The sequence below is a fragment of the Vespula vulgaris genome, chromosome 5, assembly GCF_905475345.1.
Source record: "Vespula vulgaris chromosome 5, iyVesVulg1.1, whole genome shotgun sequence".
Lineage (NCBI taxonomy): Eukaryota > Metazoa > Arthropoda > Insecta > Hymenoptera > Vespidae > Vespula > Vespula vulgaris.
In genome coordinates, this window is record NC_066590.1 from 7,834,688 (window position 1) to 7,851,208 (window position 16,521).

The 16,521-nt window shown below is 37.4% G+C and overlaps 1 protein-coding gene across 2 annotated transcripts in view; it reads right to left on the reverse strand.

Annotated features, from left to right (window-relative positions):
- Positions 1-16,521, reverse strand: part of LOC127063942 (uncharacterized) — a 158,499-nt gene that overhangs the window by 87,590 nt on the left and 54,388 nt on the right. The window lies entirely within an intron of this gene.

Here is a 16,521-nt window from a genome sequence, read left to right on the forward strand (position 1 = left end):
AGAAGAAGAAGAAGAAGGAGGAGGAGGAGGAGGAGGACGATGAGGAGGAGGAGAAAAAGGAGAAGGACAGAGGAGAATGAGGAGGAGGAGAAGGAGAAGAAAGAGGAGGAAGAAGAGAAAGGTACGATCGGAACCTGTAGATGGAAGTGCAATCAACGGGGTGTATCCGCTCGCGAAACTCGTGCCCTCATATGCATACTCGTCCCATACCATAATAAATCCGACGATTTGCATGAGACCGCGCGTATAATACACAACGTTCTGCCGTAGAAAGTGAGCGTTACGATTTTCAGAGGAATTATAAATCGCTCTTCTCGGCAGATCGGATATGAATTACGAGGGGTGCCGTTGGAAAAATATCATAGCGCAAAGAGAAACATTGGAATCGTTCGTTCATGGCACAAAATACACCCTCTGTCTCTTCCTCCCTCTCTTCTTTTCCCCCTCCAATACTCTCTTACCCTACCTTACCCTTCCTCCATCCCTTTCGCCTTATTCTATTTTCGTCTCCCTTTTAAAACATAGTTTATCTTGGAATATCTTTTTATAGACGAGAGATATGAGCTTCCATCCCGTTCCACTTTCAACGGTCTATACAAGACGACGTTACCACCTATATACCTATAATAATCGATCGGTGTTTGTATGATCGACGAAGAGACGCTAAAAATCGTCCCTATAATGATATCTTTGATATCAACGCATGTACTTCTAATTTATTCACATTAGAACTTAATAAGTTGTTGTAATTCGGTCGAATGTGAGATGTACTACTATCGTCTACTCGTAATTGAAAACTTTGTGACTCTCTATATGGAGTTCATGTTAAATGGATATATACAATGCCAGTATGCTTTTCTCGTTGGATAGAAATGACGATAACGTGAAAGTGAAAGAGAGAGAGAGAAAGACAGAGATGAATAGAAAGCAAAGGAGATGAGGATTCGTTAGCCTTTATACGAGGCGACGAAAGGCAAAAGTTTCACGCAAAGGCATTCGTTGTCTCTTGCATTTACGTACCTATATCGCGCGACACAGCTGCATTCCCACGAATGCACTCGAAATATGCCGTTTCTCCCATTGTCTCGGCCTTTATTGGAAGGCCGGGACATTCTCAGGTGTATAAATGCACACCTTCGTCACCGACAGATGGATATACTTTGCAAGACAGAGAGAAAGAGAGAAAGAGAAAGAGAAAGAAAAAAAAAAGAGAGAGAGAAAAAAGAAATATCCTACCCCTTCGTATTTTTCTAAACTCTCGAAAACGAGCTATTCGTCTCGGAGTCTAATCCACACTCGCGGTCAATTCGAATAAGAGAAAACTCTTGGCTGAAGTTTCGCACGCCACTCGAGCTTATGGCAAGCACGTGCTTGCGAGTTTTACGTCGTTATGGTGTTTTTCGTCTAGGTCTTTTAGAGTTCACAAGACCAAAATAAACTCGTCGAATCGACGAGGAAAGATCGAAAAGAGAGAGTGACTGAGAGAGAAAGAGAAAGAGAGAGAGAATGAGAGAGAGATGATGACGATGATGATGATCCAAGCTTAGAGGAGCAAGGACTAGTTAAGAGGTGACCAGAGGCACGTTTCACGCGTTTTACACGTATCGCAAACAACCGAGACGACGACCGTAAGCTCCAGCCGTGCAAGCTCTCGTCGACGGCATCGTCGCGATCGTGCCTCGCCGCCTGGTTTATATTGTGATCTATTATAAGACCCACGAGCTTCCACAAATAAATTCACTGTGCGCCGTATGTCGGCCGGCACACGCGTTTATCCCCCTGGTTCGGCCGGTCGTATCTCGCGAAATCGCTTTTTCAATCTTTTTCGACGTTTCATCGATTTAGAAAACGAGTCCGATATCGTTAAACTTGATTTAGGATAAAGAAATATCGAATTAACTCGCTGCATCCACCCTTACTGGTCATACGTCATTTTACGATCTACGATTTTAGACCGATTTCAAATTTATCAATTACAACTGACGTAAAAGTTGGATAGAAAAATTCTATCGTATCTTCGTATACTGATAAATGTTTCAAAAAGAAAAAAAAAAAAAGATGAAAAAGTAAAGAAGAAAAAAAAAAGGTATTAGACGGATGGACGTATCGATCGCTGCAATGTATTTATGCGATGTGACGTTATAATCAACTCCGTTCGGAAAAGGTATCTCGAATGAAACATTGCCGAAAGTCAATGTATACCTTTTTATTTTTTTCTTTCACTTCTCTCTCTCTCTCTCTCTCTCTCTCTCTTTTTCTTTTTTTTCTCCTCGATGTACGAATAGCGAAAACTTTTTAACGACCTGTTAGATAAGTTATTTATCAAATGTTGAACGATCATCGGTACTTGTCAATTGGCGAGAAACAAATTTTCCTTAGCGTCCTTATTTCTGGCTTTTGCTTTCTACGATGTACGCGTCATCATCCTCGTGTATATGCGTATGTACGAATACTTCAAACTATTGCGTGGCTTAAAGGAATCCCGAAAGTATGGGACACAGATGTTAGCCGTTTCTTCAACGTAAAAAAAAAAAAAAAAAAAAAAAAGAAAAAGGTGGAAAAAGAAAGGACGAGTATGGTGACGCGTCGAACGAAAATCGCTTATGTATCTTCGTAGTAAAGAGCACACGCGTGCGTGCCAGAAAGAAAGAGAGAAAGAGAAAAAGAGAGAGAGAGAGAGAGATAAATAGAGAGAGAGAGAGAGAGAGAGAGAGAGAGAACATTTATTGCATATAAATAATCTCGACGATGGATGAGACGAGAAATTAAATTAACCTTTTCTTCATCTTTCTCCATCTCTCTCTTTCTCGTAGAACAGCATCCCTATCGTCCAACAGTTTGCAGCAGTATGAATTTCGAAATTAATTCGATAATAGAGGCCGAGTGCATAAGAAAATTAACTGCAACCTTGGGGTCCGCAAAACGATCTCCTCCAATCGAATACCCCCGAGCACGATGCATTAATCCACAATAAAGTTATCCCTTGCCTTGATATATTACGAACCTATTAATTCTGGAAATCTTTAAGACATATATAAGTACGGCGCCAGACCATCGGAATGTAAAACATAACCCATAAACTACCTGCCCTCTATCCCATAGACACATAGGATACATTCCACCGGAAACTCGTACCTCGAAATATCTCTGTTATCTTCGGCATCAACAATCAACGATAAAAATCAGTACCAATTGCCGTGTTAAAAGATAACATATGAATCTTTATTTTCTCTTTTCCTTAATCTCTAACACTTCGAACGAGATACGACGTTATATAGTACTTTCCGATGCTTTTCCTTAAAAAAAAAAAAAAAGAAGAAGAAGAAAGAAAAAGAAAAAAAAATCTCTTTTTTCACTTTTCCTTATTTTTCTCGAACGCGAGCGAGCGTAGGATTTATTCGACGGCATCGTAAAATAATTAAGCATGCGAGACCGAAAGAAAAACGTCTTGCGGCTTTATGGGCCAACAAAGACGAGGGACGAGGCGATAAAAAGATCGGATTTATGGTCGGAGTGGGATCGATATCCGTCGGAAAAAAATACGAAGATACCCTTTGAGCTTTCTCTCTCTCTCTCTCTCTCTCTCTCTCTCTCTCTCTCTCTCTCTCTCTCTTTCTGTTTCTCTCTTTCTCACTTTTTTTCTCCGCGAAAGATTATTTTTCTTCATCGAGTTAGTGCACGCTCCTCATCTCGTTGAAAGTCGAGAGGACGACGAGAAAGAATAACGAGGAGAGTCATACAAACGAAAACGACACGCTCGACGCTCTTTCGACGTTGAAAACAGACTGGATATGCTGGGTATCCGTCTTCTTTGTGTGAGATTTCATGGTATAATCCTTTGATCCTGTCTTGAGAAAGTGGGGTACAGAGGATTTTGCTAAAGAGAGCGAAAAAGAAAACTCGTAAAGAGATAGAAGAAGAAGAAGAAGAAGAAGAAGAAGAGAGAGAGAGAGAGAGAGAGAGAGAGAGAGAGAGAGAGAGAGAGAGAGAGAGAGAGGTGTATGTATGTATGTATGTATGTATGTATGTATGTATATATGCATGTACATATCACATTTATTACGTTAGTACGCTAGTAGTATTCTAGGAAGCTATCAATCATGAAATTTATATACATTCTATATGTAATAATAATAACATTTCAAAAGGTTATATGTATATATATATATTTTATTATTTTCAGAAGAAGAAGATAATATCATATATTATTACTATCCTTTCGTTTACTTATACAATTAAAATTATTTTAGTGACGTCAGATATATAAGTGATGGTTTTGCGCCGCCATTGCCCTAACATTAAAAGATTTCACATCAAGCGCGAGGATAGATAAATAGAGTGAGAAGATAAAAGAAGACCGATAAAATTTCAAAGAAAAATATATCATTGATAAAGAGAAAGGAAGAAAAGACGTAAAGCGTTCTCGATAGTTCGCCAAATCTAATTGACCTACATTTTTTCAACCGGCATTTCAACGACGTCTTCTTTTCTCCGGTGAGTAAAATTAAAAGTAGGAAGAGACATCCTTGAATAATTTCTTATCTTGTCCCGAACGAATCGAAAAGAAGAACGGATGATAAAAGCCGAACAACTAGTGTTCGAGTAAAACTTTTTAACGAATAAGAACGAACGTGACTTTCGCGCGTCTAACGCGTTAGACTGCATCTACGTGAAGATGCGATTTCGCGGTCGAAGCCGAACCGCGAGAATCTCTCTACGATGTATCTATAAATTATTTCGCTGACGTAACGATAATAAATTGTCGTCCATTGGGACGAAAAGCGTGCGTCATTGAGAGACAATCGCCCTTGTGCCGATTACATTTTTAATCCTTAATGGACCAAGGTTCGATGTAGGTATATCGTATTTTATTTTATTTTATTTCATTTTCTTTTGTTTCCTTTTGTTTTATTTTATTTGAATTTTATTTTTCACTTTTCTTCGGATTATCATTGAATCCTTTTATATTCTATATAGTAATATACCTTACGAGGTACTAACTGTTAAAGTAATTTGTTCTCATCAATTTATTCTCGCGATACGATAAGAGTTTTAATCGTTTCGAGATTACTTTCTATATCTAATTATAATATACATTGATTGTTCGCAACCGTTACGTTATTAAGTTGACCATTTGAAATTATTTTTTGATAACAACTGTCAATAATACAAGGACATCAGGTATTACGAATAAAAAAAAAGAAAAAGTATCTATATGTGGGACAAGTGTATTAGGATTAAAAAGGACATACTGATTGTAGGTGTATACGCGTTCTCGTCCTATCTATTTTTAACTGGAAAGTGAGAGAAACGGAGAAAGAGAAAGAGAGACATGTGGTATTCACCGTACAAAGAGAATCGAGTAGTATTCGATACTTTCCAATTAAGCTAGCCGGACGAAGGTTCGACGGAAATGCCATTGGAAAAGCCAGCGAAGCGTCGAACATTGTCAAAGAATAATTACATCGCGCGAGCGTTGCGTAAGGTGAAGAACACAAAACTAGTATAACGCCGATTTAAATTGACCTAGATCCGCGTGAAGTCGTTTTAATGAGTACGACTTCGTGTGGACGTATGGAGATAACGAAGAGATGTATGTATAGTAAGTTTCGATTCATCGAGAAAAAAGAGACGAAGAAAAAGAGAGAGAGAGAGAGATTCTGCAGACTGAAAAATTAAAAAAAAAAAAAAAAGAAAAAGAAATATAAAGTTAAAAAATAAAAAATAAAAGAAAAGTAACAGCTCATTCAATAACTATTCTATTATTTGTGAATTATATTGGAAGTTTTCTGAGAAAGAGAGAGAGAGAATTAAAAAAAAATTAATTATAAAAAAAAAATCAAACGTTCTTATCATACGATAGATATTAGTATCTACATATTAATAATGATTTCTCTCTCTTTCTCTTTTTCTCTTTCTCTTTCTCTTTCTATTTCTCTTTCTCTTTCAATTCTGGCTCACTCATTGAATCATTTTATCTCTTATCGTATTAAGACACGACTCTTTACGAGTTTTCTATCATATTATTCATACCCGCTAGTAGTCATGTAACGAAAATAAAATCTTGGCGATCGTATCGGCTCAGAGAGTGATTAATAATAAAGATGAGAAGGAGATCTCTTTGGCGTTAGCTCGTTTAGCTCGATCGTCAGCATACTAGATAAGATCTCGAAAGTTTACGGTAACGTTGATGACCGTCATGTCTCGTAAAGATGTCTCGAGAGCATCCTAGCTTATCGGTGATCGACCGACAAGATTGTGAACGGATATGTATATATATATATATATTGGTCTGAAGAAATGAAAATCGATTCTATGCTACCTGCCTTCCTAATAATTTTCGAATTACATTTAATATCATGAAAAGAATCACGAGTTGTTAATACTTTTTTATTGATTTTGAAGAACGTATGACGAAAAACGATATCATTTATATCTTATCAAAAATTCTGATTCCATTTGAGATTTGTAATTTTCTTAATATAATGTAATAAATTAAATGTACATGTGCACTTTATTCATTCGATAGCCTAGTTTTACAAGGATAAAATATATCCATAAAATTATATGTAGATATTTTTCTCATGAAAATATTATTTCTACGTAAAAAAGAATGTTGCTACGTTGAAACAATTTTTAAATCATTGTAACAAAAAAATATGACGAATCGTTCGTAAACTTTCTCGAAGGCGTAGGTATCGTTTGGTAAACCTTGACGAAATAATGGATCGAGAGCACCGTTTGGTTCTCTCTGTTATTTGGATTTCGTCATCATCATCATCATCATCATCATCATCATCATCATCATCATCATCATTGTCGTCATTATCCTTTAAAGACCTCTCATTTGCATCTCTATCTCGCGAGATTTCTTTGGAGAAAGGTCATTCACGTTTAATCGTCTTTAAAGGAACATTATTAACCTTTCAAAGTCTTTCCATCTTTTCTTCTTATATTCATTCTTTCCTCTTTTTTTTATCTTTCTTCGTTTTTCTCAATTTTATATAGGAATGTGTTACGTGTTACGCGAATAAGAATCGCGAAAAAAATACATCTACTTATTATCGAGCGCGCGTTAGTAACATAAAATTAAACTCTTGTTCATCCGCCATTGCTACGCAGTGAAAGTAGGCTCGTAAAAAGAAATTTGCAGTTTCCTGTAAAAAAAAAAAGAAAAAAAGGAGAAGAAAGAAAAAAAAAATAGAAAAAGAAAAAAGAAAAAAGAAGAGGGAAAAAAAGATTTCATCGAAACGACGATAACAGAACTTCCTTGGTCAAAAAATCGTGCCAAGGATATGTTATTATAATCAGCAGGATGTTCCCGTTAACCTTCCCGTATAATCGACTTCCTTTTCCCCGTTCAAATGACATATTTTCTCTCTTCGAGTATAGGTTTCTCTTTCTTTCTCATTTTCATAAGAGAAACGAAGTGAGAAGAATTGATCGAACGTTAATCATAAAATCTCACCTCATGGGCTTTCTTTCTACTCGCTTTTGCGGTTATTGAGAGAGAGAGAGAGAGAGAGAGAGAGAGAGAGAGAGAGAGAGAGAGAGAGAGAGAGAGAGAGAGAGAGAGAGAGAGAGACAGAGAGAGAAAGAGAAAGAGAGAAAAAAAGAGAGAGAGAGAGAGAGAGAGAGAGAATGAGACTGCAAAAGTTTAAAAAAATTATTCGAGCATTCCCCATCGACCACAACGATTCATCGTCATTTTTGCATCCATCGTCGATCGCTATGTCGAAATTTGCTTCGCGGTTAAGCCGAGAATGCGCTCGTATATACTATATGTATTTCATTCCTATACGATATATGAGAAAAAGAGAGATAAAGAGATAGAAAGAGAGAGAGAGAGAGAGAGAGAGAGAGAGAAAGAGAGAGGGAGAGAGATGAGAAATATCGAGACTATAAGATTTTCTATCTCTCTCCTTTTTCTTTTCTCTTCGATCAAATTCTTTTTCTTCGCTTATATTAAAAGCTTTATATTAAAGTTCGTCCGTGCAACGTAATATATCACATTTGATATTTAATTTAATATAAAATTCTCGTGCACGATGAACGTTCCAGTCGGATATAAAAATGAAAATGGAAAAAAGTTTTGCGCATTATTGTATCGTATCTAACAACGTTGATTATTTCGGTCCAACGTTGACCGAAATAATCAACGTTGTGACACGCGCCATGTTGCGTTTAGACGACACCAGAGAAGAATAACACGTCAACGTCTACGCACTCGTGCGAGAAAGATATATGTATATATGTCTCTGTGTGTGTGTGTGTGTGTGTAAGTATACGTTAAAACATTCGGTGGCCTTTCGACGGTCACACGCTTCGGCGAACCTGATAATTAATTCTCGCGATTATTCAAAACGAGCGCGACAACATAAGCGGAGAGCAAAAACGATAACACTGCGGTATCTTCTCCTTTCGAAATTCCTATGAAAATTAATAGAATGACCGATAATCGGTCAAGTCAGATATTATTTCTTTAATTGTTAATCGTTTCTAATCGTTCCATTGTTAACAATGTTCATCGGAATCGTCATGAATAAATATTAATTTTATGATCAATTAATCATGAATTAATTTATGACGTAATTTAAATCGTAAATACAAACGAAATAATAGCGATAATGAATTCAGTCGTGCGTTTTGTTAATATCTGAGGAAAAGATGACGAGAGTAAAATGAGAACGAATCTAATTGAAAGAGATAAAAGGGATTTTAGAGGAAAAAAGAAGGAAAAGGAAAAAAAGAGAAAAGAAAATTAAAAAACGAGGGAGAAAAGAGAATACTTTCGTGCACGATTAAAATTCGAGAGGAAAAAAGTATTGTCGGGGGAGGAGTATGAAGGGTGGAGGGAGGAGGGTGGAAGGGACGAGGAGGAGGGGAGGGTGGAGAGAGAGAGTTATCGATATTTTTTGCCGACGGATTCAACGTACCTGCAATTTTACGCTCGCGCATTCGCCGCCAAAGTGCTTCCGCCTTTCGCATCGGCCAGTTCTCCACCTTCGCACTGAAACTCCGAAAGAATTTATATTCCTTCGATAATCGTCTTGTTGCCGTATGATGGACTCCTGTTTCTTCCGCAGTATTTGCGGGTTTATCACCGCTGCTCTCCTCGGTCGACATTATTCTCGTCGATAGTCGATTAATCTTTATCACTGTTCTTCCTTTAAAATAATTTTAAACGCGGGATCGTTGATAACACCGGCCCAATTTTCGTTCGATCTTAAAAAGATCGATTTAAATCCCGTTCGTTTGAAAAATCCAAGATCTTCTTCCATTTTCTTTCTTTCAAGCTAAACTCCTTGCCGTTTCATTCGATAAAATAAAATGGTTGAATTCGTTCAACCGGAGTAACTCGTAAACTCGTCTTTGATCGTCGATGATCTCTCGTCGTCGTCGTCGTCGTCGTCGATCGATTTCTCTTATCGATTATTTACGACCGTTTCGAGTTTATCGATTTGTCGACGTCTATCTCGTAACTCTCATTTTGTCATTACGAATGGAAACGAATCAATCTTCTTAGAAAATCGAAGATCTAGTTCTACACTAGTTAATAATAATTATAATAATAACGATGATAACAGCGATAGGTATTATTCAGGATCGATATTCAGGTACTAGTAGCGCACTTACGTAACTGTTCCTCCGTTCAAAAAACAATTCTAACTATACCGAAATTAATAGTTTGCGAAACTATCTTAAGTTACATGGATAGGTAACTATGTAAGTAAATAATTGATTTCGATCGGGCCAGGTACTAAATATGATGACACTTTGCTAGACATCCTTTCGCTTCCTTCTCGTCGTTTCCTATTCTAGAAGAAATTCGTAATTCGAGATGAAACAATGAACCGAAAAGGATTAAGATTTCATTGATATGAACGATTCGATATAAAACAAAATTAAAAAGCAGAAGGAATAAAAAAACGCGAGATCGTCGCTCATTTCTCGTGTTTGATTGCTGAATAATAAAACGTCGTAAGGAGCGTGCAGCCGAGAAACTTATATTCTCACGATAAAGATTTGTCAGAGATCAATAATGATAAAAAAAAAAAGAAGAAAGAAAAGGAAAAAGGAAAAAGAAAAAGAAAGGAAGAAAAAAAAAGCACAGAAAACAACGGCGCTCTCAATCCTCTCGTTATTTTCGCAAGTGTTCAGATTCGAGTTGTCGACAACGAGTATTCGTTCGATTCTTCGTTTTACGTTCGCACCTCAAGGTCGTTCGACGATGAACCGTCGAAAGATTTATCGCACGAGGTTCGGAGCCGTATTGTCGAAGGAAAGCCGTAATCACGTCGGCTAACGAGCGATTTGTAATGCTTCGAGTGTCGACTGGTTCGAAGAGAAGTATAATATAGAAGTAAAAAGTAAACGGGAACCTTGTGAAGTTCATCGAGAAATGCTTCTCGTCGAATGCTATTGGATTTACGAATAAATTCAAGGAAAGACTAAACTTTAATATATCAACGAAATCTATTATAACGAAATTATTATACGAGATTAAATAGGTGATACGTTGTCATTCCTTCAAAGGATCACTTCGTTAATCAAAGTTATAAATTTAATTTAAATTATTTATAAGCTAACGACCAAGGAAATAGTTTACCGTGTTGTTCAAACGTTACAACTTTGGAATTACTCCGAGTAACACGTCGTCAGGAACGTTCCGACTATATCGATTTAATTACTTCCTCTCGTAAGATCAAGGCAATGTTAATTAACATTCTTAAAGATAAAGAAACTTCTCTTAATTATGATCCGAAAAGTTCATTTCTATATGTTTGATGTTTTACACGGGAAAATACGTAAAGATGAAGCAACTTGATGGAAGGTCGGATAGATAACACAAACTCAGATACGAACTTCTTAAACACGAAATCGTTGTAATCTTACGAATTTTGAGGAAGAAAGATCTTCTTCTCGAAGTAAAATTAGCGAGTTCAGAAAATTAGCGAGATACGACTACTTTCGAGAATATCCGAAGAAACAACTAACTCTTCGAAATATAATAGGGTGAAGTTCGTGTTTGTATAGACGATAGATTGGATAACGAGTATTCTCTCTCTTTCTCTTTCGGTAGTTTGTCAAGGAATGATCCGATAGGACGATAATTCTCTTGGAAAGCCGATGCTCGTTAGACACACGATCTTTCCTCGTTCGTGAGAAGAGGATAATACAACGAATAAGAAAAGACACGTTAGACAGACTGTCTGAGCCTAACATAGCGAGATCAAACGCTTTGGCCGAACAATAAGGGCGCCTATCTCCCCTAAGAATCGACTTACGTTCGATTCGCGATCGATCGATCTTAATTCGGTATTGTTACGAAACGTACCACGGATAGATAACGCGAGCTGTGTGTGTCCACACGTCGTAACTCTTTACATCGTCGTTACAACGTCGTCGTTTCCTCCTTCTCCTCCTCTTCCTTTTTCTACTTCTATTTCTCCTTCCTCCTTCTCCTACTTCGTCTGCTTCGGACTCGATCGAATCGAATCGATCTTGCGAGTAATTAATTTCAACGCAAGTTGCATAAGGGTGAAAGTCTTGTCTCTATTGGCAAGCCGAACCAGAGAAGAAGAATAAAAGGAATAGAAATGAAGAAAGAAGAAAGAAATCAAAATGGGAGTGAAGCTCGATGCGTTTCCGCGATTTTTTCGATCGATGTAATCCTACGCGAATTCGAATAAAATAGACAAATAAAAAAAGAAGAAGAAGAAGAAGAAGAAGAAGAAAAGAAATGGAAAGAAGAAGGAGGTCGGACCTTATTCATCCTGATTTACGAGTCTCTTCCGAAGCCTTAACAGATACTTCGTTCTATCCGTGTCACGCCCTCGGGCCCTATATTGACACAAAGAAAAAAAAGAAAAAAAAAAGAAAAAAGAAAAGACAAAAAAATGAACAAAAAGATAAAGGAAAAAAAAGGACGTGTAAGCGAAAAAATCACCACGACGAAAGTGTGTTTCTACTCCTCCCCCTCCTCCTCCTCCTCCTTCTTCTCTTCGACCACCATCGAACACCTTTGAACTTTGCCAATGGATTTATATTCCAACGGGACAACGGAATCGAAGCGAATTGTTTCGAGAGTAACGATGAAGGATACCGTAGGAATTTCCGCGTGCGTGACACCTTTTCTGTTATCGATACAGGAAGTTACTTGTGTGGAGAGAGAGAGGGAGAAAGGGAGGGAGAGAAAGAAAACAAAAAAAAGAAAAAAGAAATGTAGCGAATAGAATTCAACGAGACGCCATGCGTTATGAATTATGAATGAAGTTGAACGCGATCGAGGAAGGAATCCGATTCGAGAGACCTTTTACGATCTTTCGGAAAACGTTCTCCAGATATTTGAAATTAAGAAGACAAGGAAGTAGAAAACGAAGATAGAAAGTGACATAGACAAACCTATCGTATGAATGAATGAACGAATGAATGAATGTATGAATGAAAAAATTTCAACTTAAAAAAAAGAAAGAAAGATAGACAGATGGATAGAGAAAAAATGAAAAAGGTAAAACGCAAGAAATAAATAGAAAAAATGAAAAAAATCTATGCGGTCGATTCGATGTCACGCTCCGATAAACGCTTTGTGCTGACTCATGGACCGTCACTGGTCTCTCTCTCTCTCTTTCTCTCTCCTATTTCTAGAAATCCTAATCGCCAAACTATTACCACCACCGTTCTTCTATTCTACGGATGAGCGTTTCTTTTAAAAGCCAAAACCCCGATCGCTGTCGATCTCTCGCAAACCAAGAAAACACACAACGCGTTTCCCCTTATATCCGACAGAAAGAAAGTCTTACGATAATTTTTTCTTTCATTTTCTCTTCCTCTCGCTCCCTCCCTCTCGCTCCCTTCCTCTCTCCCTTCCACCTTCTCCCCTTTCGAGGAAGGCGACACTTTCGAATCGTGATTTACGACAAGCAAGCACTACGCGCCGTTGTTAAAAAGAATATCCTAGGAAAGTTATAATTACCGAAGGCGAGACTCGTGAAAGTGTCGCGTATCCTTCGATTGCTGTAAACAAAACTACTCGAACGAAAGAAAAATCCGAAAAGGAAAAGAAAAGATATGAGAAGAAAGGTAGGAAAACGATCCGTAATAAATCTTTCTTTTATAAATTAGAAAATTCGAGAGGCTTTCGACGAAAATATGCTCGAAAGAAAAAAAGAAAAAAAGAAACAAAAATAAATAAATAAATCAATCAATCAATCAATCAATCAATCAATCAAATCGCTAAAGAATAAGAAGATACGAGAAAAAGAAGAACGGAAAACCCTCTCGAAAAAAGAAGATAAAGAAAGAGGGGTGGGAGAAAGAGAGAAAGAAAAATGTCGAACGAACGAACGAACGAACGAACGACCGAACGAACGAACGAACGAAACCCGAACCTACTGATCAATCTAACGATCGAAACGGAACCGACGATGTCACGTTGAAGGATTCTTCAAGGATTTGGCGTGCGTTTGACAGGACGAAGACACGCGCGACTAACAGAAGCGTTAAAGAGACGCGAGCGCGCGAGTCGCGTGGACGGCGCTCGGTAAACTGCGCCGAGCGCCGCGGTGCCCACGATACCGACGACTGCCGTCGACTTCCATTGGCGCAACGGACCAACGCAAACCGTCGTTAGCCTCTGACGTCGCCTAACGCCGCGGCGCAAGCGTCCCTACTTACTTTTTCTTCATCGAGTCACCTGTAGACCTCTTTTTCTATCTCTTTTTTCTGCGTCTTTCTCTGTCTGTCTTTCTATTTGTATCTACCTTGTCTTAATCTTCTTCATTATAATATACCAACAGTCTCTGTTCGATTTGTTCAACTATAGGAATATTTCCCTCAAGCATATCCTCGAGACTCGTCTAAGCCCTTCCACGTAATCGGATTTTCTACTCTGGAAATCACCTTTCTCGTGTTAACGTAGTATATACCGTTGTTACGTTATACGCACGATGAGTCAATAATTATTACCACCTGAAATAACTTAACAGGTATTCACTGATAATAATGATGACAACGACGACAATGGCGATGATAATGATGATGATGATGATTATTATTATTATTATTATTATTATTATTATTATTATTATTGTTGATATCATCATGATTATAATTATGATTGTTATTATAATGACGACGACGACGATGATGATGAGGATGATGGTGATTATTATTATTATTATTATTATTATACGTTGTTAAGATTATGTTTAATAACGAATAAAGGTATACGCGTCGAGCGTTCAAGTCGAAATAATATTTCCTAAAATCGGTCGATTCACGTTGCCGATTATTGTATATGTACCGCACGTAATCAAGTAATTACGAGTTCTTTGTCCTATTGGAGATAGTCGACGAAGTAGAACGTAGCCTGAAAGCCAGCAATTAGTTGCGTCGGTGAAACATTTACAAATCCTTTTCGTGCGTGCCTCGAAGGCGAGATCGCTTGACGTTACTTATTAATAATTTCTAAACGATTTTGTTATTAGTTTTTTTCTTTCTTTTTTTTTCTGTTTCTGTTTGACAATTGCCGCTGAATGATCTACGATAGTTCTACGCTCACGAACCCTTTCTCTTTACCGGGTTAAAAGGTACACAAGTTCGGTCGATTCGAAAGATAATTGTCTTATCGAGAACACCCACCCTCTCTCTCTCTCTCTCTCTCTCTCTCTCTCTCTTTCTCTCTCTCTCCCTCTCTCTATTTATCTACCTATCTATCTCGCAACATGAACCAAACACACGATCGATAATGGTTGCTCCCTAACAACGTTCACACGCGCATGATAATGATGCCAGGCCCGTAATTAATTTCTCTTAACTGAGAACACGAAGGTGCGACACGCGTAAACCTAATTTGCAGCTTCTTGTATCTCCGTTGCATTCGAGTTCCCATTAAGAATACCTACTCGAGTTGAGGCAAAAATATCAATGATGAAGAGACCTTTAATGAGAAAGAAATAAAAAAGAACACGTACATATACATACATACGTACATACATGCATATATGTATACATGTGCATATATATACAGAAAGAAACACGTTCATTTATATTATTACCTTGAATATCACCGGCTCGCATAAGTTTTCGAGGCGTTTTTATAAAAAGCGCCCACCTTCGGCCTCTTCCAAAATAACCGACTAAAAATATTCAATGACGATGTTTATTTCACGATCGAAAACGCACACTATTTCCATCCTCTTCCAAATTAACTAAATGAACCTTCTCAAAAGGGTCGATCGAAATTTCTCTTATATATACATACGTTGACGTTATACGAATATTTATATAGATATACGTATATACACATACGCATGTATATAGAATTAGGTACCAAGAAGAGTCACAGGAAAGACAATGAAACATTGTAGTCGAGTAAGCAACGGTACTACTACAATCGATCGCGAAAGTTTAATTAATTATCGACGCTCACGTGAACACGCGCTAATTGCTTTCTCGAGGTAGGAGGCTACGTGCACACGGCTAAGTCGCCAATGTGAGATTCGAAGCATCGCGGACCGTGCGGTGATTAAAGCTTCCGGTGCAGGCGTGCTGACCCGAGGCTAAAATTAAGAATTAAATCAGCCACGCGAGCTACGCAAATGTAGCCTCCCAGCGACTACTTTCCATCGTACTTACAACCCTTAGGCCGACAAATCGTTTCGATATCTCCAAGGATCGTTTCGAGAAAGTGGAAAGAAATCAGGCGGAAGAGAAAAAAAGAATAACGAAGAATGATGTATCGAATTCGGTGATTCGGAAAATTAGATATTACCAAGCTTGAAAACGACAAAGTAATCTTACTGCTACTCCTGACGTTTCAATTTTCCTCTCCTATGCTTTTTATCTTCTTCTAATTTGCTTTTATCGACGTACGAGATAACTTCATCTCTCTCTCTCTCTCTATATATATATATATATATATATTATCAGTAAAAAAAATATATAGATATAAAAATATATAAATATATATATAATCACTAAAAAAATATATAGATATAAAATAAAAATAAAAAAATATATATATACAGATATGTATATATACAGATAAAGATATACATTATCATTAAAAAGATATAAAGATATAAAATACATATATTTTTTTCTTTTTTTCTCTATAAAATTCTACCAAGCAAAAGCTCAAAACGATCGACGAAACATACGTCGTATCTGTCCTCGACCTGCTTAGAAGCGTTCGTTTTCGTAGCAAGTTCGTTCGTGATGTATGAACGACGAGTTAAATCGGATTTTCGATCGAACGAGCACATCTCGAAAGAGTTTGACATACCGCTAAACTTCACTATACATAACTCTTTCTTCTATGTACATACATATGGATATCTAGATACGTTTGTATATACATATTATATACATAGATATGTGCAAAGCAATGAGTAATGTTTCTGTCTTTTTTCTTTTTTTTTCTTTCTCTCCTTGAAAACCACGAAATAAACCGTTAACTCTCAAACTTCAATGATTCTAACGGCTTAGAACATTCCGTGTCTTTACGTTTTGCTTACA